The sequence below is a fragment of the Pelodiscus sinensis genome, chromosome 2 (genome assembly GCF_049634645.1).
Source record: "Pelodiscus sinensis isolate JC-2024 chromosome 2, ASM4963464v1, whole genome shotgun sequence".
Lineage (NCBI taxonomy): Eukaryota > Metazoa > Chordata > Testudines > Trionychidae > Pelodiscus > Pelodiscus sinensis.
In genome coordinates this window covers 8,148,036-8,165,950 of record NC_134712.1, presented here as the reverse complement: position 1 = coordinate 8,165,950, position 17,915 = coordinate 8,148,036, and the positions used below count along the sequence as shown (strand labels likewise).

Below are 17,915 nucleotides of genomic sequence, written 5' to 3'. Positions count from 1 at the left end.
ATTACCCGAAAATGGGAGTCTCTTTTATCAAACACTTCCACTTACCTTTGACTTGGAAGTGTACTGGTAGTGGTCGTCGGCAACAGTGAATTGGAGAAAACGTCTGCATGCGGGGTGGATTGTAATATGGAAATACGCATCCTGTAGGTCAAGAGCAACAAACCAGTCATTCTGATCCAAGAATGGGATAACAGATGCAAGGGTTACCATCTTGAAACATTGTTTCTGGAGATATTTGTTTATTTGCCTGAGGTCCAATATCAGTCTCCAACCCCGTTTTCTTCTGCACCAGGAAATAATGGGAGTAGAACCCTTTCTCTCTGAAGTCGTGTGGTATCATCTCTACCGTGCCGATCTGCAGTAGATGATTGATTTAGGTACGGAGCAAATCTTCATGAGGGGGTCCCTGAAGGATGGGTTTGGGGGGTGGGGGTTTGTAGGTGAGATGGAGAGGAAGCGTATGGCATAAATGAGTGGGATTATCTCTAGCACCCATCTGTCATTGGTGATATCTGCCAAGAGATCGTAGAAAGGGAGTAGGCGATGATGAAACAGCGGGGTGGTAATGTATGGGTGAAAGGTAAGTAAGACTGGTTGAATGCTCCCGACCAAGCAGTCAAACCTGCTGCCTTGTGTTGGGTTGGCTCTGCAGGCGATTATTCTGGTTACGGCGTCTCAGAGGCCGGTGACACTGGCACAACTGATCTAAAGGCCGGTGTTGTTGTTGCCACTGCTGCCTAGTGTGGGTATAGTCGTAGCGCCTTTGAAATGGAGTGTAACGCCTTCTCCTATACAGTGGAGCGTACATACCGAGCGTTCACAAGGTTGACCTGGAATCTTTACTAGAATGTAATACTGCGTCCGTCTTTTCTGCAAAGAGGTTATATTTTTCAAAGGGTAAGTCCTCTACTCTGGCTTGCAGGTCTTTGGGGACTGCTGCTGACTGGAGGTACGAAGCCATTCTCATGACGACTGCAGTTGCGGTGGCTCGCACTGCAGTGTCTGCTACATCTAGTGCTATCTGTAAGCTGGTCCTAGTGGCAGCATAACCTAGTGGCAGCAGTAGTAATATGAAGAGTGGGACGGGGAGCGATCATAACGGTGAGATCTGCTATATGGTAGTCTGTAAGAGTAATTAGGAGAGCAAGGTGACAATGATGGAGATTAAGATCTCCTTTGTAAACAAGAAGGAGAAGTCGAAAACCAGTGATGGTAGCGGTGGTGCTCCCTTAGTGGGGTAAGGAATCAAGATGGAAGGCACTCCCAAGAAGAAAATCTCCTAACTGGTGATCGCCTCGGTGACTGTGGTGGTGGTGGCGACGGCGACGATGGCTCTGGCAAAAAAGTTGGGGATGGGGAATGTGGTGACTCCGTTGATGGTATGTCTTGGTGGTAGCCTTCCTAGGCTGTGACCATCTCAGTGCCAGGGTCGGTGCCGGTGCCTCAGTTGTAAGAGGCGGTGCCGCTGGGGTTGGTGCTGCCTGCGGTGATGGTGTCATCGGTGCTGTGCGATCAGGCTGCTCTACCTGGCGGTCCAACACTGGAGTCAGTGCCAAGTGGAGTTCAGCAGGCATCGGTGCCATCTTAGGAGGTGATGCCAACGGTGCCGAAGGGGTGTGGGCAGAACTTGTTGGTGCTGCAGTCGTCGGTGCTGATGAATGGCATGCGGTTGGCACCATAGAGGCATGTTTTATTGATTTGGATGGTGCCGTTACAGCAGCATGCACCATAGACACCCCAGAAATGCCTGGTTTATTGCCTACACTCAATCTGCCATGTGAAGTAGCAGGCAGAGAACAGGTTGGAGACAGCTTGCTTTTTCTGGGAGGGGTGGCAGTTGGAGAAGAGGCCCTTCGCTTCTGCGGCTTTCATGATGACCACTGGGGGAGGCAGATCCTTGAGGCTGAAGAGCCTTATCAAACAGGATCATCCTAAGCCTCATCTCCCTGTCTCGTTGAGCTCTAGCTGTGAGCTTAGAGAAGTGGAGGCACTTCTGCGGGACGTGGCTTTCGCCAAGACAACATATGCAGGACGAAGGGCCGTCTGAGGGGGGCACATTTTTTTGAACCGTCGTGAACCAGGCATACTTCAGTATTTTTCTCTCCTTCCTTTCTCAGGGTTGTGATGATTTTTTTTTTTTTAAAACAGGGAGAAGGGAAGTGACTAAGTTAAACTAGGGAGCCAACAGAAACTTATATAGGTCTAAACAGATAAGAACTTAAGAACAATAACTTTAAACTGTAATTCTTTAACTTTTTTTTTAAAACAGGGGAACAAATGAACGGAAAGGAGAATAACTATAAAAACAAGTATAAATGAGAACAACTTTGAATTTCCTCATGAACAAGATGATCCGAGGAGAGCAGTTCCCTCGGTCTGCAGCCTGAGGCGGTTAAGAGGAACTGGCTAAGACTGAACCGAGTAGCGCGAAAGGGCGCAAACGCTGAGAGACGCTCCGTGCACATGCGCGGTCCACCCAAACTACTGCTGCGAAAAATCTCTGTACTGCGGCGCAGGGGCAAACCCAGCACCTACAGTGAAGCATCCATGGGGACATCACTCAAAGAACAACCTCCATTACTGCACAAGGTGAATAACCCTCACTTCTTTGAGGCGCGTCCTTGTAGGTGCTCCATCTTGGTGACAATGGAGCAGTACTCATGCTCAGAGAAGGGAATGTCGATTGATCACTGGCATGCACAGTAGCTAACATTGTCTGGCCAAACTGAGTGTCATGAGACAGGTAAGCTTCAAGTGCACAGTGCTTTGTAAATGTATGAGCAGAGGATCACGTGGCAGATCTGCAAATGTCTGTAAGAGGCATGTTATACAGGTAAGCTGTAGACGTCACCACTGCTCTTGTGAAATGAGCACATAGGTGCAGCAGAGGGTCCTGCCCAAAGGCATTGTAAGCCAGTCTAACACAGCCCATGATCCATCTGGACAGCCTTGGTGATTTGCATATCTGTCTAGTACAGGCCAAATAAAACGCAACTACTATGTGGACTTCGTGTGTGCCACACAGCCTCTCTGCTACCTACATGGGGTTTCAGGAAGAAGACAGGTAAATAAATAGGTTTGTGACAATGAAGACCTTCGAGAGGAAGGTTTGTGACAATGAAGACCTTCGAGAGGAATTTTAGGTGTGGATGTAGAATAACTTTTTCTTTGTGGAATATTGTGAAAGGTGGATCCGCCATGAGAGTGCAGAGTTCTCCTATTCTTCTGGCAGAGATGACGGTGATTAAAAAAGGCTATCTTCATGAATAGGTGTAGCATGGAACAGGTAGCAAGAAGTTCAAAGGGTTTGCAGGTGAGCACCCTAAGTACTAGGCTGAGATCCCAACGTGGGGCTGGACTCTGGGTGGGTAAGTGTTGGATTCTTTTTAGAAAACGTTTATTGATAGGGTGAGTAAAAACAGACATCTATTGGGAGGTGAAATAAAGTTATCGCTGCCAAGTGAAATTTTAGCAAGCTAAATGAGAGCCCTGAGGTTTTGAAAGTACTCCAGGACCAAAGGTAGGGAGGCAGTTGCAGGAGCAGTTTGCTTCTGTTGACACCACATGGAGAATCTGTGCCACTTATAGAGGTATATTTTCCTGGTAATTATTCTGCAACCATTGAGAAGAATCTTTTGTACCAGTCCAGGACATGTTGCCTCTACAGAGGTGAGCTGGTTAGAAACCTTGCCTGCAGAAGGAGAATGTGGAAATGTGAATGGTGTGTGATATCTCCGTTCTGAGTCAGGAGATGAAAGAGCATGGGGAGATGCCATGACTTCTTTGTGGACATATGGATGAAGCAAGGATAGCATATCCGTCTGGGTCAACAGGGAGTGATTCATAGTACTGTGGATCTGTCCTGCTTTATCTTGATAGTGGTGTACTTCATATCATTGTGAACATATCCCCTAGGGAGTACATTCCAATACCTGCACAAGAACAGTACTGACATTTGTCGCAAACAAATCCCCCACAGGGAATCCCCACTCACTGAACACTTGTTATAGGAGATCGGTGTTGAACTCCCATTCGTGATTTGAATTGAAGATCCTTCTGAGGGCATCTGCCATGGTATTGTCCTTGCCTGGCAAGTAGGTGGCTTAAAGGTCCATACAGAGGTGGTATGACCTGGCTCTGCCCTGACAGTTTATGTAATATGTGGTTGTCTGATTGTCCATAAAAAATGTACTGCTTTATTGTGGATTAGATGCAAGAAGTGTTGGCAAGCATTTTTTACTGCTCTGAGCTCAAATATGTTTATGTGCAAGCTGGCTTCCTCTGGAGACTATCAATCTTGCACCCTGAGTTTGTTGGTGTATTCACTCCAACTAAGGAGAGACATGTGTGTGGTGACAGTTACAGATGGTGGTTGTGGGTGGAAAGGTACTCCTTTGCACACATTGACTGGGTTTATCTGCCAAGCTAAGGACTGTTTCACCTTGATAGGAATTGAGATAGTTTTGTTGATGCTGTGGAAATGTGGCTTGTAGAGACTGTCCTTAACCACAGCCGCATGGGTCTCATGTAGCATGCTGTACCATGACGGTAGCTGCTGCTATGTATTATCCTAGTAGTTGAAGTCCTAGCTTTGCAGTGACTTATTGCTCTGAGCTATTCCAACAGTTCCATAGTTGTCTGGAATCTTTGTTGTGGAAGAGAGATAGACTATTGCCACTGTGCAGTCCAAATTAACTCTAATTTTTGTGTTCGTGCCAAGTTTGCATTATTGTAGATTTATTTCTAGACCTTGGCTCTGAAATGTTGACAGTCAAGATGATTGCATCTTCTGCCTCCTGATACATTTGTACTTTAAACAGACAGTCATTGAGGTACGGAAATATGGTGACTCTCTGCCTGCGGAGGTATCCTGCCATGACAACCAGCACTTTCGAAAAGACACTTGGAGCCACGAAGAGTCCAAAGTGGAACACTTTGTATTGAAAATGTCCATTGTAGACTGCAAATCAGAGGTATTTTCTGTGTGCTGGGAGAACGGACACATAAGTACGTGTCTTGAATGTTGAAGGCTGATAATTCATCTCCTTTCTCTAAGGCAGGGATTATTGTCAATAACATAAGAACGGCCATACTGGGTCAGACCAAAGCTCCATCTAGCCCAGTATCCTGTCTGCCGACAGTGGCCAGCACCAGGTGCCCAAGAGAGGGTGGATCGTAGACAGTGATCACGCAATTTGTTACCTGCCATTCCTCTCCAGCCTCTGACAAAAAGAGGCCAAGGACACCATTTTATCCCCTGGCTAATAGCCTTTTATGGACCTAACCTCCAGGAAATTATCTAGCTTCTCTTTAAACTCTATTATACTCCTAGCCTTCACAGCCTCCTCTGGCAAGGAGTTCTACAGGTTGACTACACGCTGTGTGAAGAAGAATTTTCTTTTATTAGTTTTAAACCTGCTACCCATTAATTTCATTTGGTGTCCTCTAGTTCTTCTATTTAGGGAACTAATAAATAACTTTTCTTTATCGGCCCTCTCCACACTACTCATGATTTTATAGACCTCTATCATATCCCCCCTCAGTCTCCTCTTTTCTAAACTAAAAAGTACCAGTCGCTTTAATCTCTCCTCATATGGGACCCATTCCAAACCCCTAATCATTTTAGTTGCCCTTTTCTGAACCCTTTCCAAGGCCAAAATATCTTTTTTGAGGTGAGGAGACCACATCTGTACACAGTATTCAAGATGTGGGCATACCAAAGTTTTATACAGGGGCAGTAAGATATTCTGGGTCTTATTTTCTATCCCTTTCTTAATTCCTAGCATCCTATTTGCCTTTTTGACTGCCGCTGCACACTGTGTGGAAGTTTTCAGAGAACTGTCCACAATAACTCCAAGATCTCTTTCCTGATTTGTTGTAGCCAAATTAGCCCCCATCATACTGTACGTATAGTTGGGGTTATTCTTCCCGATGTGCATTACTTTACACTTATCCACATTAAATTTCATTTGCCATTTTGTTGCCCAATCAATCAGTTTGGTGAGATCTTCTTGGAGTCCCTCTCAGTCTGCTTCTGTCTTGACTATCCTAAACAGTTTGGTATCATCCACAAACTTTGCCACCTCACTGCTTACCCCTTTCTCCAGGTCATTTATGAATAAGTTGAAAAGGATTGGTCCCAGGACTGACCCTTGGGGGATACCAGTAATTACCGCTCTCCAATCTGAAAATTTACAATTTATTCCTACCCTTTGTTTCCTGTCTTTTAACCAGTTCTCAATCCAAGAAAGGACCTTCCCTCTGATCCCATGTCTATGTAATTTACACAAGATCCTTTGGTGAGGGACCTTGTCAAAGGCTTTCTGAAAATCCAAGTATACTATATCTACTGGATCCCCCTTGTCCGCATGTTTGTTAACCCCTTCAAAGAACTCCAATAGATTAGTAAGACAGGATTTCCCTTTACAGAAACCATGTTGACTTTTGTCCTACAAATTATGTTCTTCTACATGCTTCACAATTTTATTCTTTACTATTGTTTCGACTAATTTGCCCGGTTTGCCCGTCAAGGGTGACCATCTTGAACCACTGAGGTCATATATGTAGTGACTGAGTCTTCTTCAATTGAGAATCAGTCTCCATCCTCCCATTTTCTTTGTTGTAAAGAAATAATGGGAGTAGAATCCCTTCCCTCTCTGACATTGGGGCACAGGTTTTATTGATTCCAGTGGGAGCAGGTGGTTGAGCTTCTGGATGAAGATGTTCTCGTTAGATGGTCCCTGAAGAGGGATGAAGGTGGGGTGGGTTGGAGGAATAAACAAAAAAGGGATGCAGTAACAATTTTTGATAATGTCCAATACCCCTCTGTCCATGGTGATGGAGGAAGGTGTAGAAGGTGCCAGACGATTGTGAAAGGTGGATAGTGTGTCCAGTTGCCCTAGAAGTAAGTGGGTTATCCTTTTTGGAGGAGGCCAGCAAACTGTTCCCTCAGATCAGTTCCACCAAAATGTGAGATGGGTAAGACTGACTTGGTCATCTAATGATTGCTCAGGAAGTAAACTGACCTGAGCCAGCCTAAGATGAAGTCCATCAAGTGGCATCAAGGAAGTACATGGAAACATATGGCTTAACCCAATGTGAGAAAAATCCTTACTACTGGAATTTGGTATGAGATTAATAAAACAGAGGGCGTTCTCTGTCATTCAGGAAGCTGGTACCAATAAGGCACCAAGAATAACCAAGAATCACAATGTCTCCTTCAAATTCTTCAAGAAATTAAGTACTTCATTCTTACAGCTACTGAAGAACTCCATGCCATCGAAGAGTAGATTCTCTGCAGTCACCTAGGCTTCTTTCGAAATCCCAAATGCAAGCAGGAATAGCTGTGGCCATGGATCAAAAGGCCAGATCCACTGCAACTTACAGCACTATTTTGGCTACCACCTGCCTTTTATTTATAATATCTTTCAGTTCCTCTCTGCATTCCCGCAGAAGCTTTAATGGCCACTATGGAGAAGATCAGTGCTGTGGTAGTCAATTTTCTAGTGATCAATTTTGCCAAACTAGTAGAAACACACTAAATTGAACACTGAGCGAGCTCTGGTGATGCCAGAAATCCTACTCCTCACAAGGAGTAAAGGAAGTCAATGGCCTCCCATTTCTCTCATTGACCTCCCAGAACTACAAACAAGCTTCAATATGGCCATCAAGATACATATGAAAGAAAGCATCTAGTATCACTAACAACTAAGTTGCTAAGAGTCAAATTATGTCTTCACTTACATCTGTGCAACTATGTCAAGCCCTTCTGGCACTGGGTAAACTTTTTTAATTGATGATGTACCAAGAAGGAATAGAATCCAAATCACTGTCTTATAGCTCTGCTGGTTATGTAGTACCCAGCAATAACTAGCAGAAATATTCTGCATGCAGCTGATACAACTACTAACACGGGGTGCAAATTTGTGGACTACCATCTCAGTGTCGGTCCCAGATGAGTGCCAATTTTTTTTATTCATCTTTTATCTGTTGATAAGAACAAGTTTTCAAGCTAACATGGAGCACTCCTTCAGACCTAAATAATAAACTCAGAAGGGCACAGCATTCATGAAGGATTGAGGGCATGATACAATTCCTGAATCTCTGGACATAGTCCTGGAGCTAGAGGAGAGAGTCCACAGCCAGGGAGAAAAATACTCTGTACTATGCTATAAACTTTCTGACTAATAGTCTAAGAATATAGGTATTTATAAAAATTCTCTACATTGAGTTTTGCAACTAACTATAGGACACAATTCTGATTCAGGCCATATGATAATAAGTCAATGAGACATCACCTCTATACTGGTATGCATAACAAAATTAATTCTGCACATGTATGGGGAAAATTAGAGGAAACACTGCTGCAGACTACAAATAGATAAGAATAAACAGAACCCTCTTCCGTCCTATCCATCTTCAACAGATATATTAAGTAAGTTCCAAATACAAAAACTTTATTGTACATAATGCATGAATCAGCTAGAATGAAATAAGCTTAACTTCCAGATTCCAATTTGAGCCTGCAGGTCTGACAGTTTAAAAGGCGAGCTTTTTGCTTCTACACTCAAAAAAATTGATCTAGAGCCACAGATGCAACAAATATTTCATGCTATGATGCGATTTTTAAAAAGTAACTTGTCACAGTGGAAACTTAATGTTTCTCTTAAGAGAGAGGGAGGATATAATGCACAATTTTTTATGTTGAAAATCTCAAATAGTTGAATGAAAAAGTTATGGATATCCCCTATGGAAAAAAAATGCTTCCTAGACTCTAACCTAACTTATCAGTGTATAATTCCTGTTCAGAAAACACATATGACTAAAGCATAACTTGCTGAATATTGTGTTTGAAATGTGCTGCTAAACAGGAATTTGATACAGATTTATCAAATTGTTTTTAGTTTTAAATCCGTTAATTGTTTTCTATCTTCTCTGCAGTGTTTTACCTCAGACATATTTAAGATGTTTTTTATGTCACACTTGTCAGTTTCTGTATGAATAAATACAGGTGGATGAATGCATCCCAGTCCTACTTTAGCATAAATAAATTAGCAAATTTTCATAAATAGAAATTATACTAATGAAAAACTGTTTTAAATGATTAATGAACACTGTTTACCATAAATCTGTTTTCTCATTTGCATTTTGAACTTTTGAAAAGCTGATTATGGTGCTGTTTTGATCTTCATAAAGGCACTTGTTTAGGTTCTGAAAAACAAGATGAACTCACTTTGCTGATCTCAATCAACCAAATGTACCAATGAAACCTCATTTGAAGTTTTTTTTCTTTGAGGAAAAAAATGGGCAGTAAAGCAGATTTATTACAAAGTACATGACAACTATATATAAGTATTTATTGAGCATTTTTAAAGTCACAAAACTACCCTAAGAGAAAAACGGTCTGCATGCAAATGGAAACTATTTCTGAAATTGATCAAAATAGACACCAGGGTAGAAAGAAACAGAAATTAGAGGGAAGAGATATATTAAGCTGTTTAAAACATTGCCCTATTAATGCTAGAATATAACAAAGCATTTTCTATTACTTTGTCTCGTCTTCTTTTTAAATGGCCCGTATAAGTGAAAGGATATGTAATTTATATTGTTATCAGCAAAACTTAATCTTAATCCCCAAAAATGCATTTTTTTTCCTACTGTCACTATCAGGAAGTCACATGATACCCAAGCAGAAGATATTTGCCTAGTCCCAATTACTTTCCCAGCAAATTGACAGTAAGTTTCTGTCATAAAAGTTTAAACCAGTCTCTGGGTGAACTACTGAATATGGATTCCAGTGAAACAATGAGAGGCAAGGAAAAAAATCTCAGCCTGACTCAACTAAGCAGCTGAAGGCAGAAACTACAAGCGCATAGCAAAACATAGCCTAGGATATTGTAGCAAGAATCTCTCTCAGACTGACCGGATGCAATCTCAGAAGATATATGTAGTAAGGATGTAAAGGGGTAACTGGTTACCCTGTAAGCATTGTCTTACCAGCATGTTTACTGAGGTAACTGGATAACTGGCAGCTAGCCTGGCCGGAGCAAGCCTCCATCTGTGGCACAGTGGGCCCCTGCCCCACCTAGACCAGACGGAGCAACATCGTGCATCATAGGCTGGAAGCAGCACTAGTGTGACTAGGCCCACTGCAGGTGGGAGGCTGCCCTAGCCCAACCAGGCAAATCACAGCAGGCCAGTTAAACCTATAATGTAACTGGTTAACATTTTTAATCAGATCCCTAATTAATAATCTCTCTAAACATGCATGTGATGTGAGCTATTTGGGCTTTTACTTAACATAAGAACACAAGAATGGCCATACTAGGTCAGATCAAAGGTCCATCTAGTCCAGTATCCTGTCTTCTGACAGTGGCCAATGCCAGATGTCCCAGAGGGAGCGAACAGAACAGGTAATCATCACGTGATCCCATCCCTGTTGCCCATTCCCAGCTTCTGACAAACAGAGTCTAGGAACACCATTCCTACCCATTCTGGCTCATAGCCATTAATGGACCTATCCTCTATTAGTTTATCTAGCTCTTTTTTGAACCCTGTTAAAAGTCCTCAGTTTGGGGGAAAAACCTCCAAAGGACTGCCCTTGAAACTAGTAAAATTGAAGAAGAAACTATTGCCTGAAAACAGACTAGACAAACTGGAAGAAAAATGTAACAGCTTAGAAAACAGATCTCAAAGAAAAGCCTTCACTTCTTGGGCACTACGGAAGGTCCAGACTGAAAGTGTTCCCATACACATTTAATTGGACCCCAAGGGTATGTCTAGACTACATGGCTTTGTCGACGGAGCTATGTAGATGAGTTTACTAGACATAGGAAAATGAAGCGGCGATTTAAATAGTTGCCGCTTCATTTACATCAAAATGGCCGCCACGCTGTGCCGATCAGCTGTTTGGTGGCACAACGGGGCAGTCTGGACACTCTGCGGTTGACAAGGTAATCCTTTGTCAACTGCTCCGGTAAACCTCATTTCACGAGGCATACTGGAGCGGTCGACAAAGGCTTCCCTTGTTGACCGTGGCATGTCCAAACTGCCCCGCTGTGCTGCCAAACAGCTGATCGGCACGGCACAGCACAGCAGCCATTTTGATGTAATGAAGCGGCGATTATTTAAATTGCCGCTTCATTTTCCAATGTCTAGTAAACTCATCTACATGGCTCCGTTACGGAGCCATGTAGTCTAGACATACCCCAATTGTCCTGCATATTGGGCATATATTGGAAGGGCAAATGGAGTGTCTGCTACTACAAGGCAGGAGTCCAACAAGCCCAGACCCATCTTCAAGTCAGTGAATTTAAGTAATGCTACTGAATTTTTCAAAAAACTAAAAACCTTACATCCAAAGGCCATAACATTTTTTTTTGTTGTTGTAATTTCTCATCTAAGCTTAACAAAAAGAGTGCTGCATTCAAAAGCATAAAGCAAGTCCTGGGGAGGACCAATATCAAATACAGCATAAAGTACTTGTCTAAATTCACTATAGATTTAGCAGATTTCATAAGATTTTGCAACCCTTGCTGCCTCAACTCAGAAGCTAGGCAGATAAACCTAATCTCAGCCTTGGAAGTAACTAAAAAAAAAAATAGCAGAATGGGTTTAAAAATATACCTGTCAGGGACCCAGATATTGAACCCTAGACCAAAGGGCTCTTAGGAGCTAGTAAGTTCCAATCTGCCACCCACTAACTTACTAATAATTGTCATAACAGAAGCTTAACTCTGACAGAGGACTCCAGTCCTCAATGTAATAGACAGAATGCTAGCTGTCCTGATTGGCTCTCATTTTCTACTTAAAATCACAGGAACAGACAGTTGTCCATAGAACTGGGTTCCTTCCTGCTGCTTAGGGCTGCTCTCACTATCTGCATCTGATCTCTTGGTCCTGCCTGCCTTCTGACACTCCATTTAGCCCCATCACTTATCTTGGAGTCTCATCTCCTAATATCTAAACTGGCCTGACTCCTGGCTTGTAAATATGGTAACGTACAATCTTCCACCACTTAGCAGATAACCAGCTAGTCTGCACTGTTCTGTTGTTCGGCTTTGGAACAGAACAACAACTGTATAGCACAGAAATGCACAGAGTACAGCCTTGCAATGGGACTGGGATCCTGTGAGTTCTGTAGGACCTTCTCCCATATAGTAGGAGGAGGTAAAATTTGTTATGGATGGGAGTGAGTGGGCAGAAGACCCAGACTGTGGTAATTTGCATGAAAACACTAAATCTCTCCTCAGTTTCACATGCACACATGCAATCAGTCTCCCTTGCAGGATCAAGGGAGTGGGATAATAATAAAGGAAGTAGCTATTGTGAGACAGGAGTGAGATTAAAAAATAATCCCATACAGGGCTCAGTATAGATCAAATTTAACACAAAGCAGGGATTTATAGCCCATCTGCTAGAAGCATTACCTACTCTAATTATCATGATTTACATTGCTCAACACAATCCCTTCACTAACTCTGCCATTGATAAATTATGTTACCATAACCACAAGTCACTTGGAACAGTTCACATACTAAAAAGTAAATAAGGCTACTACCTAGGGGCAAGCAAAATATGGCCTGCAGGCCGGATATGGCCTACCACTGTCCCGTAACCCAGCAGGACCTTGGGGCAGGCTCCCTGTCTGCCACGTCCCAGCATGCTGTCCAAAGAGGCTGGCTGTGGGATCCTGTGCATTTCTACTTGTGGGAGGGAAGAAGGGTTTGCACACTGTCCCTAACCCCAGCACAATCTCACAGCTCCCACTGACTGGAAAACACACAATGGGTGCTGCCTGGGCCTTGCACAAAGGGCCCCCTCAAAAGGGCATGTGGTACACAGAAATGCATATGGTCCCTGCTGCTGGCTGGTTCGAGCAGCATGTGGGGGTACACCAGGCAGTGATTCTGCTGGCTAGCAGCAATCTAAGCTAAGTGCCTCTAGGCAGAGCCTGCACCTGGAACCTCACACTCTCCCTCGCTGAGGTCACAATCCTCCCCTTCACCCCAGTTTTCTGCACTCCATCCTCCATCCCTGCCCCAACTTCCAATTTCCTCCCAGAGCCTGCACTCACCTCCTACATTACAATCCCCTACCCCAGGCAACAACGACCACCCTTTGCATGCCCCCCTACACTTCTGCCTTCCAGAATCTGCATCCCTCCCCCCCACACAGATCCCAATCCCCTCATCTCCTATCCCAGGCCCAACCCCCTCCTTCACCCAAATTCCCTCCCAGACCCAACACCACCTCCTGCATCCCCACCCCACCCCACCCTGCGTACTCTTCTGCATCCAAATTTAATCCCAGCAAATTCCCACACCTCCTCCATTTATATAGAAGAGTGCAGCCCTTGATGACTTACCAAATTCTTGGAGTGGGCGTCAATCAAAAATTACTGCTCAATCCTGTAATAACCTAAACTTTACATAGTATTAATTATTCAATTTGTGCAAAGAGAACTGACTATGATTACACAGTTTATATTGTTGTATTTTCATATTTATATTAAGTACTAATTTATATTTGATCTACCAAATTAGTTGTAAATTTACATATATGTGGAACTAAAGGTCACCGAATGAAATTAATAGTCAGGAGGCTTAAAGCAAACCAAGAGAAGCTGTTTCATCACACAACACACCGTCAGGCAGTGGAACTCATTGCCAGAGTATGGTGTGAAGATCAAAACTATAACAGGGTTCCAAAAATTAGATCAATCCATGGAGGATCGGTCCATCAATGGCTATTAACCAGCATGGGCAGGGATGATGTCCCTAGCCTGTTTTACAGAAACTGGAAATGGGTGAAAAGGGTTGGGTTACTTGATTACCTGTTCTGTTGGTTCCCATTCAAGTGCCTGGCTTTAGCCACTAATGGAAGACAGAATTCTGAGACAGATGGACCTTTGATCTCACCTTGTATGGCTTTTCTTATGTTTTTCTCAATCACAGAACTGGAAGGAACCTTGAGAGGTCATCAAGTTCAGCCCTTGCACTCACAGTAGAACCAAGCACTGTCTCGACGATACCCAATAGATGAGGTGTCTGTCTAACCTGCTCTGAAAAATATCCAATGATGGAGATTCCTCAACTTCTCTAAGCAATCTATTTCAATGCTTAACCACCCTGACCGAGTTCAGAAGTTTTTCCTAATTTCCAAACAAAACCTCCTTTACTGCAATTTAAGCTCATTGCTTCTTATCCTATCCTCAGAGGTTAAGAGTATCATCTTTTTCTCCTTCCTCCTCTTAAAACTTGTGTACTTGAAAACTGCTATGACCCCTCTTAATCTTCTCTTTTCCAGACTAAATAAAGCCAGTTATTTCAGTCTTCCGTCATAAGTCACGTTTTCTAGATCTTCAATGATTTTTTGCTGCTTTCTGTGGTCTTTCTCCAATTTGTCCACATCTTTCCTGAAATGTGCCACCCAGAACTGAACACAACAGTCCACTCGAGGCCTCATCATGGAAAAGTAGAGAAGAATTACAGCTGTTAATGAAGCCCAGAATAATGTATGTGTGGGGGGCTTTGTTTTGTTGCGTTGCAAGAGTGTCACACTCTTGATTCATATTTAACTTGTGGTCCACTATGATCCCTAGGTCCCTTTCCACACTTCTCCTCCCTAGGTAGTCTTTTCCCATTTTGTATGCGTGCAATTGGATGTTCCTTCCTAAATGGAGTACTTTGCATTTGTTACTGAATTGCATCCTATTTATCTCAGACCATTTCTTCGGTTTGTCCACGTCATTTTGAATTATGCTACCCTCCAAAGTACTTGCAACCCCTCCGAGCTTGGTATCATCCACAAACTTTATAACTGTACTCTCTATGTTGTTATCTAAATAACTGATGAAGACATTGAACAGAACTGATCCCAAAACTGATCCCTACGGCACCTCATTTACTATTCCCTTCTAGGATGACTGTTAACCATTGATAACTGCTTCTTATACATGTATACATAAAAACTTCTATATATAAAAACTTCTCTTAGAACACCCAATGTTTTTTATAGGGTAGTTTTTTACGTGAAATTTATCTGCATTTACAGATGCTTAGACTATTATTAAAGTAAGGAGGGGAAGAGTAGATGGATCAGAAGCCATCCGTGATCTGTCCATGACAACACTGGCTTGTTTTAAAGTCTATTAATTGTTTTCTGTTACAAATACATTTTAGAGTACTAACAATGCACAAATTCATTCAAAACTAACCAGTATCTAATATGTATAAATATAGAACATACCTCTGAGATGTGGTTTTTCAATATCAACAGAAAGATATATAATTTTATTCTAAAGATGTGTATCTTAATATAGGTTTTAAAACTTTGCCATTAATTTTCTTAGCATGTGTGCCTGGAATGCGAGAAGATCTAACCTTCTAAAAAAATTAGAATCCTAAGACACCTCAGAGCAAAAAAGTGCCAAATAGATTTATTGTAGGAAATTACTTTAGCAGAAATAGATGCTAATAGAATAAAACAAGATGTGGGTAAGTGTCAAGTATCGCTTGTCATTGAATTCTAAGACCAGAGGCATGCCATCTTAATTGACAAAAAGTATAACATTTTGGAGTATGGAGACTCAATCTCATGTTAGATGAAGGTAATTTCTTCTTGATGACCGTTTCATTTAAAAAATTAACTCTATGAAGTGTTTACAATTAAAGTAGAGGCGATTCTGAAGTTTTCCAAGATATATCTGACATTCTTTCAAATAAAAAACATTCTTGTAATACTTGGAAGCAACTGGAATATTATACTAAATAGGCATCTGGACAAATGCAATTACATGAGACCTACCCTTCAAAATACAATAGGCCAACCCTCTTATTAATCAATGTATGATGTAAGATATACGGAGACTGAGACACCCCACAAAGCATAACTATGCATCTCAATGCAAAAGTGACTTTTTTCTTCAGAACTGTTTCCAGAATTCCTAGAAGCAGGAAATTTTAGATCATGCTTCAATTATATTTATCATTAGCTGGTAACACATAATTATCTCACTATATATATAAAAAAAAAGTTTCTCCTTTCTAGCCAGAGAGAGGAGAGTTAGTGAGTGTAGCAAGCAGGGGGTTGCTGCGGCCAGAGGGGGGTGGAGTTAGCCAGTATAGCGAGCAAGGGGCAGCCCCCTAGTAATCTTCTGTGTTTTGGGAGGAGTTGTTTTGTTTTGTTTGTGCAAATCAACATTGAATTTATATCAAGATTTTATTATATGATTATATTTTATCAGGTAAGGATAGGCAGACACGGTGTCCCTAGCCTCTGTTCGTAGAAGCTGGGAATGAGTGGCTGGGAATGGATCACTTCATGATTACCTGTTTATTCATTCCCTTTGGAGCACCTGACATTGGCACTGTTGGAAGACAAAATACTGGATTAGATGGACCTTTGGTCTGACCCATCCCTTGTGAGGCCGTCATGCTCTTATATAAAAACAACGAGCAAAAAAGTGGTACCAATGTAACAAAAGTGCCTATTCTCTAGATTCCCCCCCACCCCCCACCCAACATCTTCTCTGTCTTTTTCACTGACAAATCAGTCTTTCCAACTGATAGCTATATTGACTAAGCAATGCTACGGAAATGTGAAGTAAAATTTGCGTTTTGCAGCATCAACAAAATTGTCAGCTGAATTCCCACGGCACAATCTTTATTACAAACAACGCGTAAAGAAGCAAAAAGAACATAGCTTGAGTTTCAAATCATAGGTTGGGTATGCAGACCTGGTCATTTATAAGAAATCACCTTTTGACTTGTGCTAACTGAGAAAATTTGGTAAGAGTACTATTTAAAGAAAATAAATATTGAAATGTATGATGCACTATTAGTGTAGTGGCAGTTTTAAAAGTGCATCTCTAAGTAGTATAAAATATTATTGAGTTCAAAATGTGGATACAATTATTTTGTTTTAAAATATTTACACATAGCTGCAAACTATATTTGATTTGCTAACAGACTGATGTGAGTGAACCCAAACAGACACACACAAACAAATGCTGGGAAAAGAAACAAATGCAACAGATGTAATATTCTAAGGTAGAATTCTAGATGAAAAGAAATAAAAAATGCCACTGACTCAGCTAATAATAAATGTTTCATTTGATTCAGATAACTTAAATGTACTAAGTTATATATATGTCTACTGCCTTTAAAAAAACAGGTTTACTTAAGACTTTTCTTCAAATTTGCTACACATTTTCTGAAAAACAAAGCAACTACCACACCAACTTTTTCTGAACACTGGTGGGAAGATATGTATAACTGGAATGTTAAAATCAGTTGTTATAACCTATTTAGAAAAGGCTTGAGTGGACAACAGGGGAAGAGGAGTGGCAATTTGTCAAAAATGACAATACCTGTTTCTGAGTCACTGATAACTCAGAAGCAAATAATCTTGATCTAGACAGTGGTTGGTCCTGACATGAGGGGCAGGAGACTGGAATTGTTGACCTCTCCAGGTCCCTTCCAGTTCTAGTATTTTATGATTCTATTAAATCTTTATGGATATTAATCCCATGCTTAAACAAGAATACAGCAGTATGGCTATACTAATGACCACCTGACCAGGATGGTATGAGTGACTGTAAAATGCTCAGGGAGACTGGAGAGGTTATATAAATAAAAAACTCAATAATAATGGGGCGGGGGCAACTATCCCCATATTGACTGGTTACATGTTGTCTTAGGAAAGGATGCAAAGTTTCTTGACACCTTATATAACTGCTTTGGGGAGTACCTCGATCTGAAAGCCACAAGAGGAGAGGCAATTCTTGTTTTAGTCCTACATGGAGCACAGGAGCTAGTCCAAAAGGCAAGTATAGCTGGACTGCTTGACAATAGTTACAGTAACATAAAACTTAACATCCCTGTAGGGAGGGAGGCATTAAAGCAGTCCACCAT

General features: G+C 41.9%; 1 protein-coding gene across 2 annotated transcripts in view; it reads right to left on the bottom strand.

Annotated features, from left to right (window-relative positions):
- Positions 1-17,915, bottom strand: part of TRAPPC9 (trafficking protein particle complex subunit 9) — a 660,858-nt gene that overhangs the window by 351,608 nt on the left and 291,335 nt on the right. The gene's annotated exons all lie outside the window — the stretch shown is intronic.